Source organism: Lycium barbarum, chromosome 11 (genome assembly GCF_019175385.1).
Source record: "Lycium barbarum isolate Lr01 chromosome 11, ASM1917538v2, whole genome shotgun sequence".
NCBI classification, from domain to species: Eukaryota; Viridiplantae; Streptophyta; class Magnoliopsida; order Solanales; family Solanaceae; genus Lycium; species Lycium barbarum.
In genome coordinates, this window is record NC_083347.1 from 85,835,808 (window position 1) to 85,848,265 (window position 12,458).

Consider the following 12,458-nt stretch of genomic DNA (forward strand, 5'->3'; position numbering starts at 1 on the left):
TTGCTGGGTGCTGTGTTGATATATTAGGCCGAGCTAAGTCTCGGGGATGTTATATGTATAGGGGAAATGCTGCCGAAATTTCGGTAGGCAAATATGTGCTTAAGTTTGGAGTCTTAAGGTTTGAATTTGTCAATTGGTAAACATGACCATTTGTAGATTTTGGACGAAATTGGAAGTGAAGCCAAGCGAGCATAAGGCGCAATTGAGGTATGTAAAGCCTACCCCTTCATTCTTAGGCATGTTCTGAACATAATAGGCTCGGCCGCGAGCCTTAAATACGACTCCGTTCCTCGGAATTCAAGATGGAAATCCGCTCTAATTCCTTCAGTAAGATTGAATCACTTTTCTTATAACTTGTCTCTATAGTGAACTGTTGTATGCATTTGTCCCAAACGGAGTCGGAATGCTTCCAAATGACTATGGGCGACCTCATAAGGTCTATTATCAGTAATTTACGTATGTCGCCTCAAGTTGGTCCGAGGTGGGCCCACAAGGCCCCGACACTTTTGTATAACCTAAATTGCCCTATTTCTGTCCGTTTCTCACAGGTAACATCTGGACTATTATTCTGATCATGATATGACTACTTTTTATATAAATCCTACAAAATGGTTTTGACATCTGGAAATCTGATTCCGGTAATAATCTGTCGTGCCTTCCCAAGTAGGATTTAGGCGCGTATTATGAACACTATCCGAATACTCTGATTTGACTCGCCGTTTGGCATACTTCAGTTTGATTGATTCTGTATAATGATCTGTATGTATGTGGTTTCTCATTAATCTGTTCGTGGATGCCTCAACGCTTCCTTCACTGCGCCCGGGCCAGGTTCTGTTATCGTGCATATTCCTCTGCATTGTTCACCGCGTCCCTCGGTGTGCGGGCCAGGATCTGTTTATATCTGTATGATATTATGATTTGTGTATGGGGATGGCGGCCAGCATGGCATATGATCTGATTCTGTCTGTCCACCGCGTCCCGTACTAAGAGGGCCGGGTTCTGTTACAGCGCTCCTCATGAGAGGGCTGGGATCTGTATGTATGTATGTATGTGCTATCAGCATTTATATAAGGACATGACTCTGTATGACTCTGCATGCATGACTCTGTCCGTTCGTTGGATCATACTTCTGTCTGTTCGTCTGGACTATGATTCTGTCCGTCCATCTGGACTATGATTCTGTCTGTCCGTCTGGGTTATGATTATGTTCGGTACATTTCTGTCTGACCGTTCGGATTATGATTCTGTCCGGTATACCTCCGTCTGTCTGTCTGAATTATGACTCTGTCCGGTACACCTCTGTCTGTCCGTTGGATTATGATTCCATTCGCTATATTTCTGTGCTTCTGATTCAGACTATGATTATGTTGTTATATTTTCACTTTACATACTCGGTACATTTTTCGTACTGACCCCCGGTTCTTCGGGGGCTGCATTACATGCCCGCAGGTACAGACGTACCCGGTGATACGTCGCCAGTCTAGGGCGCAGATTCTGCTATTTTGGAGAGCTCCTTTGATCCGGAGCGTGTACTTTTGGTATATATATCTTCTGACATCTGTATATTTTGTACGTATGGTAATTCTGGGTACGGCGGGGCCCTGTCCCGTCATATGATTCTGTATGTCTGTTAGAGGCCTGTAGATATGTATGTGGGTTACGGGTTGCTACGATTCGGGTAGGTACGTACGATTTTGTGACTCTGTCGGTCATGTTGGCCTCATCGGCTTATATGTAATTTCAGTATGTTCGGGTATGTGTATGTTATAGCGCGCGCTACATTTGTATTGGCTTAAGTCTGTATACATCTAGTGTGAATTATCTGTCTGGTATGCCGATTCTGTCAGGTAGGTACGTTTGGGTATCCAGTTAGGATACCAGTAGCGGCCCACGGGGTTGGATCGTGACAGAAGTGGTATCAGAGCGGTTAGTCCTCGTAATGTCTACGGGCCGTGTCTAGTAGAGTCTTGTTTATCGGTGTGTTGTGCACCACATCTATAAACATGAGGCTACAGGGCATCTAGGATGTTACCCTTCTTTGGATCTTAGATCGTGCGATAAAGCTGTATGATTAGGATGTTGCTTCCCTACGAATTGTTGTATCTCCAGCGAGGCTCCAAAACGATCATCAGTGTCAGTATTTGGGGAAAATGTTTCTGACCCTCTTCCTGCAGGTGATTGTAGATTGACAAGAATGAAGAGGACTGCTTCTGATGATGGGGGTGGGGGTGCTAAGAAGGCCCCTAGGATATCACCAGGACCGAGTAGGCAGATCCCCAGCTACTCGATTGAGACAGACCCTTCGGAGGATCCAGAGACAATTCCTCCAGAGTTTCTGATCCCCAGAGCAGAGGATCCCAGAGAAGATAGTTATGATATTGACCCTTTGGAGGATCCGGCGACGATACCTCCAGAGCTTCTTACTCCCAGGGAGGAGGATGGCCATGATGCATATCCCCTCGAGCATTCCTCTGGGACGCTGGAGGAGGAGGTTTCCGGGGATGTGCCAGCAGCTCCTGTGATAGAGCACTGTGTTAGACAGGCTTCCCCGGAGAGTGTCACGCCCTACTCCAGTCCATTGTCCTGGCCATCAGTGAACCAGGAATTGCCGGGCTACCTGTACTCCTCTGATTCGGACGCAGGTAATAGCGGGGGTCATACGAGTGGAGGCCAGACAGACGACGATGATGATGGACACAGTTCCCACGGCAGCTCCCCAGGTTAGACCCGAGGTTGGTCATTTATGAGTGCATAAGTTTCCTAGAATTTCCGATGTGTATATGATATCTGTAAAGTATTATTCGATGACGACGACGGAAAGTTTAAAAGGATTAAAGACCTAGTGGTTAAAAGGAAGGGTGACGGAGATGTCCCCACTATGAGTGTGAATCTAGAAACCCCAGATGAAGGTGAATATTGAAGATTCAGAAAGACAACATGGTAATTGTATGGTATAGCCCGGGATGGGACCCACTACGAGAATTTTCTGAAAATTTACTAAGATCCCGATCTTCCCTAAATTATGTGACAAAGGTCGTGCGGGGCAGTCGACGAAATTATACTAGCCTTAACGCGTCAAAATGCATGAAAGTTTCGAGGTTAAACGTGCTAAGGCTAGAGCAATTCTGGGATGGGTGACCCCCTGGGAAGGATACAAAAAAAAAAAATTCACAAGTATGATATATAAATGGAAATTTGGGGTAACCTAAAGGAAAAGAGAATGTGTGGAATAGCTAGTGCCCTTACAGGAGTCGCGCAGACCGAGGCGGACTAAATGGGTGAAAAGAAGAAGCGCAATACCGCTCGGAAAAATGAGCGAATTTGAATAACGGTCGGAGACGTTCGCAAATAAGATATTAGTAAATGTATATGTATGTGTATGATTTTCGTCTGGCATATGGTTCAAGAGCCGAGTCCCGGCGATTAATGTTGTGATAGACGAAAGGTTCTACTGAACCGAATACATGAAACGAAGCGGAGGTGAGGATACGAATGTTGTCAAAAAAATAGATAAACCCTGATTATATTATAAGTTAGTCTAGTGCGATGATATCTGGAAAAGAAAATGAGCATGGATAGTAGGAAAGATGAAGGATAAGAGATGTGATTAAGAAAAACTTTCGAAAGAGTCGATAAGCGACACGTAAGACGATTTGTATGACAATTTGACGAACAAGTTTGTGAATGAGTGAACAGATTTCGACGAGATAATCCGTGGTATAATTGTCAGGGTGAACAATGAAATGTCGACAAAGGGAAATTTTCGTAAATCACTGGAGCCTTAATAGGAGTGGTCTGATGCTAATCAAAACTCTATCTGTTATACTTCTGCACTTCTGACTTTGATGAGGTTCTGCCTATTACGCCTCTGTACTTCTGAATTCGATTACGTTTCTGTCTGATATATCTCTGTATGTCTGACTCTGATTACGAATCTGTCTGGTACATCTCTGTACGTCTGACTCTGATTACGAATCTGTCTGGTACATCTCTGTACGTCTAACTCTGACCACGGATTTGTCTGACATAATTCCATACGTTTGACTCTGACTACGAATCTGTCCGCCATAGTTTCGTACGTTTGCCTCCGATTACGAATCTGTCTGATACGCTTCTATGCGTCCGATCCCAGTTATGAATCTGTTTGGTATGACGTGGGATTATGATAATGTGGTAAGGAACCGAGGAGTGTGACAAGAAGTAATATTAATTATAATGGTTGAAAAGCTTTGAAGGAGAGGAAGAAGGGACACAACGTCTGTGAAGCATTGAAGGAGAGCAAAAAGCATTCATCCGTTACTAGAATATAGTTCATGCCCCAATGACTGTGTGGGATATGAGAAAATACATTATGAAGGCATATGAGTCAGTAACGTGATGAATTACTCCATCATATTGATAAGGAATTCATATCGGAAGGTCAATAAAGGACGATTATAAAACGAACCCTCTCGAGGTCAATTTAACATTCGAGGACGAATGTTTTAAAGGGGGGGAGGATGTTACATCCGGCATTTTTGCATATTCAAAAAATTCGAGATAACTTGACTTGTAATGGATGAGGCCATATTTCGACCTTACTTGGTATGAATGTGTTGGTTATGAAATTATTGACGTGGAAAATATGGAAGGAGACCAAGGGCAAAAATTGGAATTTTAGAAATGTCATGACCCAACCCCGTAGGCCGTGACTAATGCCCGATCTGGGCACCCGAACGCAACTACCAAATGCTATCTCAAATTGTATCAAACGCATTCTAGTATAAAGCAGAAGCCGACAAGGCTTTATTTCCAATTTAGATAATTTCCAGAAAAATTTCGGCAGAGTTTCTTTTGTTTTACGGACTATCCCATATACCCTGCACGCAGAAAATACCAACAAAGGCCACACAGGGCCAACAGAGTTACATCTAAATATATGCGGACCGGCCGCCACGGCAAATGGGATAGCCCAAACACAACACATACACAAATCTGTACAGAAAGACCCCAACCCCCAAACATGTCCACAGACCTCTAAACAGACCGACAGAATCATATGACGGGACAGGGCCCCGTCGTACCCGTGAACGAGAATATACATATATAGAAGTGACAGACTATACCAAAAGATGGCTCTGAATAAAAGAGCGCTCCAAAAATAGCAGAATGAGATCCTAAGCGGAAGGATCAGCAAACCTGTCGTCGGTACCTGCGCGGCATGAAAACGCAGCCCCCGAGGAAAGGGGGTCAGTACGAAATATGTACTGAATATGTAAAGCCTGAGTTGCAAAAACAAAATCATAACTGGTATAGAACGTACAGAAAGTAAACAGAAAATACAAAGTATCAGATATACATTTTCAAAACATGCGGAGTGTGTACAGAAAGATATGTCATATCAAATCCGGCCCCTGCCAAGGGGCTCGGTAGACAGAACGTGGCCACCCTCCCGACGCTGGTGCCACAACACAGAAGAATCAGAATAGGGGCATAACCCCGTAACATAATATGTTATATCAGATGGCCATAGTAAATCATATCAGAACAAACGTACATGGCACAACATACTCCACAAACCCATGTACGCGTATACCTACCCCCTCACATCGAGGCACGGCGAACAATGCAGGGGATTACGCTTGACAACATATCCTGGCCCGGGCTCAGTGTGGGAAACATTGGGGCATCCACGAATGGAGTAGTGAGAGACTAATGCAATTAAAATATCATGAATGTTTCCATAGACTCGATGAGGCATATCAAAGACAAACCGATCCAATGAAGTCGGAAGGAATCATGGTAAATGAGTTTCGAGTATCAAAACAATTTATCATACTTAATGGAATATTTAAAACAACGTTTGTTAGGTAATTAGAATGGTAGTCAAAACGTTTCTGTTAAGAACTATTCGAAAAGAAGACTTAAGTACATTAAGGGCAAACCCGGGAATAGTGGGCCCACCTCGGGACAAGCAAGGCGGTGGGTCCAAATTACGCCCTTTAAGCTTATAGGGTCACCTATAAAGGTTCTACGGACATTCTGTAGCTTCCAAGGAGTTTAGAGAAAGTTTGCATAATTTCCAAGAAAACATACCAAAAGAGTTCAATCTTACTGAAAGAAAAAGTGATATTTTCACTTGCGGATTCCGAGGGGCAGAAAGTCTTTCTAGGCCCGAATTCGATCCTAATACTCATAGGCATGCCAAAAGAAGGATCGGGGTAGCTTTGCATACCTTTTGAGCTTTTTAAGCCTATCCAAGCTCACTCTCCGTTTCGTCGAAAATCTGCAAATGGTCACATTTACCAATTGTAAGCTATAGATGCTACGAATTCAATTCAACTCATAGTTGTCTACCGAAATTTCGGCAGCACTTCCCCTATACATATAGCACCCCCGAGAATTCAACTCGGCTCACAATCATCAACAACAACCCAAACAACAACATCAACATCAACAACAAACACTAGAAACACAATATGGCACAACTAGTTCTACTTGCCGACATAATGCCATAACCTTTACTTTAACCTTAACTTTCAAACTAAGCTCAACGATTTCACATTCATTATCAATCTAGATTACCACAACATAGTTTAAAAGCATTTCATAGCGTTTCCACAAAATATTCATACGATATACATAATATACAAACTTTCCGCTAAAGTCATAACTCATCCGAAACATCTAATCTTTAACAAACATATTCATAATATGTTTCTAGCTTCCAACTTCATCAATGATCATCACTATTAGCAACCAAACAACTTCATTTCTTTAATGTCGGAAAATCATACTAAAACGACATAAGTGTTTGCATTCCAATTCGATTCAAACTTATATCATTCTAACTTCATTTACATTACAAGAATCTCAATAACACAACTAACATACTAAACAAACTTAATCCATTCCATTCCATACAAACCTATACCACACGGCCAAGTATCAACTCACCCACTTCAACTCAATTCATTTCACTTTCACTTCCGATATACATTTCACCACAATCACAACTAGGATATAACATAAATTCAACACATTATTGATATATAAGGCACATATGCACACGGCTAAACACCATATTCCAAACCCACATCACAAACATCCATTTCTTCATACAATCAACAGATTTCTACATACTACAACACAAACAAAGCTTCATAACGCAATAAAAAGGTAGAAATTCTTACCTTTTCCTCAAGTCTTCTTCACTTGGAAATATGATCACTTTGGTGATTCTAATGCTCCCCACTCCAATCCAACTATACCAAGTTACAAAGGAACCTTGACTTAGTAGGAATTTAACAAGAAATGAATTTTTAGAACAAGATTTTTGATACCTAATTTTTCTCCACAAACCCGAGACCTCTTCTTTCTCTCCTCTTCTATTTTTTTTTGTTCTTGTTTGTTCTAGTTGATCCTTATCATTAGTCTTCAATTATATAAGTATTGAAGTGCTTGGTCACATGACCAAGCACATGACCACTAATTGGGTTTGGGCCAAGGCCATCATGGCCGGCCACCCTTAACTCTTTGGGCCTCATTTTCAATTCAATTTTTTGAGCCCAATAACTTATGGATCGTATTTTGTAATTCCCGAAACTAATTTCCAAAATTCCAAAATTACCCTTAGCCTTGTTCGACACTTCCACATTAATATCCTTTCATACACAACTCCTATGTCAAATAAAATTAATTATAACCTTATTTCTTACAAATCAACATTATTTCCAATTTTTCCAAAGGTGCGAAAACACGGGATATAACATCCTCCCCCCCTTTAGAACATTCGTCCTCGAATGTTAAATTAATCTCATAGGGTTTGTAAATACTTTGGGGGAAGTTTCTGTTTATAGACAGCACATATGACGCACATTCATTATTGAAACCGAATTAAGTAAGGCTTCTGGATTACCTGTGGCCGTAGGGAACAGATGGGGATATTTCTTCTTCATTTCCTCTTCGGCCTCCCAGGTCATTTCCTCCCTATTATTGTTCCGCCACAGCACCTTAACAGAGGCTACATCTTTGTTCCGGAGCTTTCTTACCTGGCGGTCCAAGATGGCTACGGGCTGCTCCTCGTAAGATAATTGCTCCGTCACCTGAATATCATCTGCCGGAAATATTCTGGAGGGATCACTAATGCATTTGCGGAGCATAGAGACATGGAATACCGGATGTACCGCTTCCAAATCAGATGGCAAATCTAACTCATAGGCGACATTCCCAATTTTCCGCACAATCAAATAAGACCCAATATAACGCGGACTAAGTTTCCCCTTTCTGCCGAACCGCATCACGCCTTTCATAGGCGATACCTTCAGAAATACCCACTCACCAACCTGGAATTCCAAAGGACGACGCCGTTTATCAGCGTATGATTTCTGTCGACTCTGGGCTGCCAATAGTCGCTCCCAGATAAGTTTCACCTTATCAACTGCCTGCTGGATCATATCTGGGCCGATTAATTCTGTCTCGCCAACATCAAACCAGCCAATAGGTGACCTGCATTTTCTACCATATAAAGCCTCGTACGGAGCCATCGGGATGCTGGAATGGTAGCTGTTATTATAAGAAAATTCAATCAATGGCAAGTGATCCTCCCAGCTACCTCTGAAATCAATAACGCAGGCCCGCAACATATCTTCAAGCGTCTGGAGAGTGCGCTCGGCCTGTCCGTCACTCTGAGGATGGAAAGCTGTGCTCAGGCTCAGCTGGGTCCCTAATCCTTCCTGAAAAGATCTCCAGAAGTTCGCTGTGAACTGAGCACCTCTGTCAGTGATAATAGATATAGGAACTCCATGAAGCTTCACTATTTGTTTAATATAAATCCTGGCATAATCCTCGGCGGAATAAGTAGTTCTGACGGGGAGAAAATGGGCTGATTTTGTCAGCCTATCAACAATAACCCAGATGGAATCATACTTCCGTGGAGTGTGGGGCAACCCTGTAATGAAGTCCATATTAATGATCTCCCACTTCCACGTCGGAATTTCCATTTCCTGCAACAATCCACCTGGTTTCTAATGTTCAATTTTGACCTGTTGACAATTGGGACACTGGGCGACGAATTCTGCGATATCCCGTTTCATGCCATCCCACCAGTATAAGCATCGGATATCATGGTACATCTTCGTAGACCCAGGATGGACCGAATAGCGAGCATAATGTGCCTCGCTCATAACCTGCTGCCGAAGACCTGCAATATCAGGTACACACAACCTGCCCCTGAATAATAAAGTCCCGTCCGGAGTGAACTCGAACGGAGTCTCCTCCTTATCATAGGCTGTGTCTCTGTACTGTGCCAAAACAGGATCTTCATATTGATGCCGTTTGATATCTTCCTTAATAGATGATTCAGAAACCCCTCGGACAGAAATCCGTGTACCTCCAGAATCGGCCAGACGAACCCCAAGATTAGCCAACTGATGAATGTCACGTACCATCTCTCTCCTGTCTGGCTGTAAATCGACCAAGCTGCCCATAGATTTCCGGCTAAGCGCATCTGCGACAACATTAGCCTTGCCCGGATGATACAGAATATCCACATCATAGTCTTTCAGGAGCTCCAGCCACCTGCGCTGCCGCAAATTAAGCTCTTTCTGTCTGAAAATATACTGGAGACTCTTATGATCTATATAAATATCAACATGAACACCATATAAATAATGTCTCCATATCTTCAGGGCATGGATCACTGCTGCAAGCTCCAGATCGTGAGTAGGGTAATTCTTTTCATGCTTTTTCAATTGCCGAGAAGCATAAGCTATAACTCTGCCGTGCTGCATCAATACACATCCCTATCCCACGCCAGAAGCGTCACAATAAATAACATATCCATCGGGTCCCTCTGGATGAGTCAGAACTGGGGCTGTAGTCAGCTTCTCTTTCAGCAACTGGAAGTTTCGTTCACAAGCATCAGTCCACTGGAACTTGGCTCCCTTCTGAGTTAGCCTTGTCAAAGCCGCTGAAATCGAAGCAAACTTTTCCACAAATCTTCTGTAATAGCTTGCTAATCCCAGGAAACTACGTACCTCTGTGGGCGTCGTGGGTCTGGGCCAATTCTTCACGGCCTCAATATTCTGTGTGTCCACCCGGACACCATCAACTGCAATAATATGCCCCAGGAATGCCACTGAAGCCAGCCAGAATTCACATTTAGAAAATTTTGCATATAATTTCTGATGCCGAAGTACCCCTAATACCGCTCTCAGATGATCTGCGTGCTCTGCCTCGGACCGAGAATAGACCAGAATGTCATCGATAAATACAATTACGAACATATCCAAGAATGGCCTGAATACCCGGTTCATTAGATCCATGAATACCGCAGGAGCATTAGTCAGCCCAAAAGACATAACTCTGAATTCATAATGCCCATATCTGGTCCGGAATGCTGTCTTAGGAATATCAGCCTCCCGTACCCGTACCTGATGATAGCCAGACCGAAGATCTATCTTCGAAAAATACTTGGCGCCCTGCAACTGATCAAACAAATCGTCAATTCTGGGGAGGGGGTATTTATTCTTTATGGTTACCTTATTCAGCTGTCGATAATCAATACACATACGCAACGACCCGTCTTTCTTACGCACAAATAATACCGGGGCTCCCCAAGGCGAAGTGCTGGGTCTAATGAAGCCTTTTTCTAACAGATCCTTCAACTGCTCTTTCAGTTCTTTCAATTCTGCCGGTGCCATTCTGTACGGGGGAATTGATATCTGCTGAGTATCTGGAAGCAAATCAATAGTAAAATCTATCTCCCGCTCTGGAGGAAGGCCTGGAAGCTCTTCTGGGAACACATCTGGAAATTCATTAACCACGGGAACGGACTGAAGAGTCGGCGTTTCCGCTGTCAAGTCTTGTACCCGAACCAGATGATAAAAATAACCCTTTCTGATCATTTTCTTTGCCTTAAGGTATGAAATAAACTTACCTTTCGGCGATGCTGTATTACCGGCCCATTCTATAACTGGCTCCCCAGGAAACTGGAAACGAACTACCTTATTTTGGCAGTCAACATTTGCATAACAGGAGGCTAGCCAGTCCATTCCCATAATAACATCGAACTCGACCATATCTAACTCCACCAGATCTGCCTTAGTGTCACGGCCACATACAATTACAGAACAATTCTTATATACCTGTTTTGCTACAATAAAGTCCCAATCGGTGTGGCTACCTCAAACGGCTCTATAGGTTCAGATGTTATACCAATTTTACAAGCAACCAGAGGCGAAATATATGACAAAGTCGAACCTGGATCAATCAATGCATACACAGACCGAGAGAAAACCAATAATGTACCTGTAACGACATTAGGCGATGCCTCCTGATCCTGGCGGCTGGACAGAGCATAGATGCGGTTCGAAGGACCGCTAGTACTAGAAGCCCCACCACGGCCTCTGCCGCGACCCGCTGGTGCTGAAGTACCCGGCCCCGTAGGGCGCATAGCCACTGATGAAGATGAAGACCCGGCGGCTGATCCGGTAGGCTGCGCTGCACCACCCGAACTACCCTTATACGGGCAATATCTCACAGAATGGCCCTGACGGCCACAAGAAAAACATGCACCGGTGGCTCTGTAGCACTCCCCAGGATGGTATCTGCCACAGTAAGAACACTGCGGCCTAGGTGGCCTCGTCTGACCAGAACCCCTGTCTGTCCGCGAACCTGAAGCCCTGGAGCTCTGACCTGCTCCTGAATAACCTGGGCTATCAAATCTGCGACCTGTAGGCTGTGGAGGTGCGCTCTGTGCCGGCTGGGATAGATGTATGCTAGGCAGCTGCGGCTGCTGAGGCTGCTGAGGCTGCCTGCCCCGAGAATCTCCAGAATACCCAAATGATCTGGCCCTCTTGGGCTGTCTCCGATCCTGGCTCCTATCAGGCTGACGCTCCCTATGCCGGTCCTCCATGCCCTGGGCGTGGGCCTGAATCCGGGCAATATCCATGCCGGGCTGAGCAGCCAATACCAAACAGCTGTCGACAAAATAACGGTCCAGCCCCATAATATACCTGTGCATCCTGTCAGCCATAGTAGCTACCACAGCAGGTGCGTATCGGGCCAATGAGTCGAACTCCATACTGTACTCTCGAACACTGCGACCCCTCTGTCTCAGCAATAAGAATCTGTCAGCCTTGGCCCGCCGTAACTCCGGAGGCAGAAAATGGCTAAGAAAAGCCTGAGAAAAATCATCCCAAACTGCTGGGGGAGCGCTGTCGCCTCTGGATAACTCCCATGACTCGTACCAATTTGCCGCTATATCACACAACCGGTAAGAAGCCAATGTGACTGACTTTGTCGCTGAAGCATTAATAAACTGTAAGGTGCGCCGCATCTTCCTGATGAACTCCTCGGGATCCTCCTCGGGCTTTGTCCCGAAGAACTCTGGAGGGCCACAAGTCAAGAACTCACGGGCTCTCGAACTGTCACGCCTGTAAGCCCGGTCACCTCCCAGTCCGTGGCCCTGAACCTGT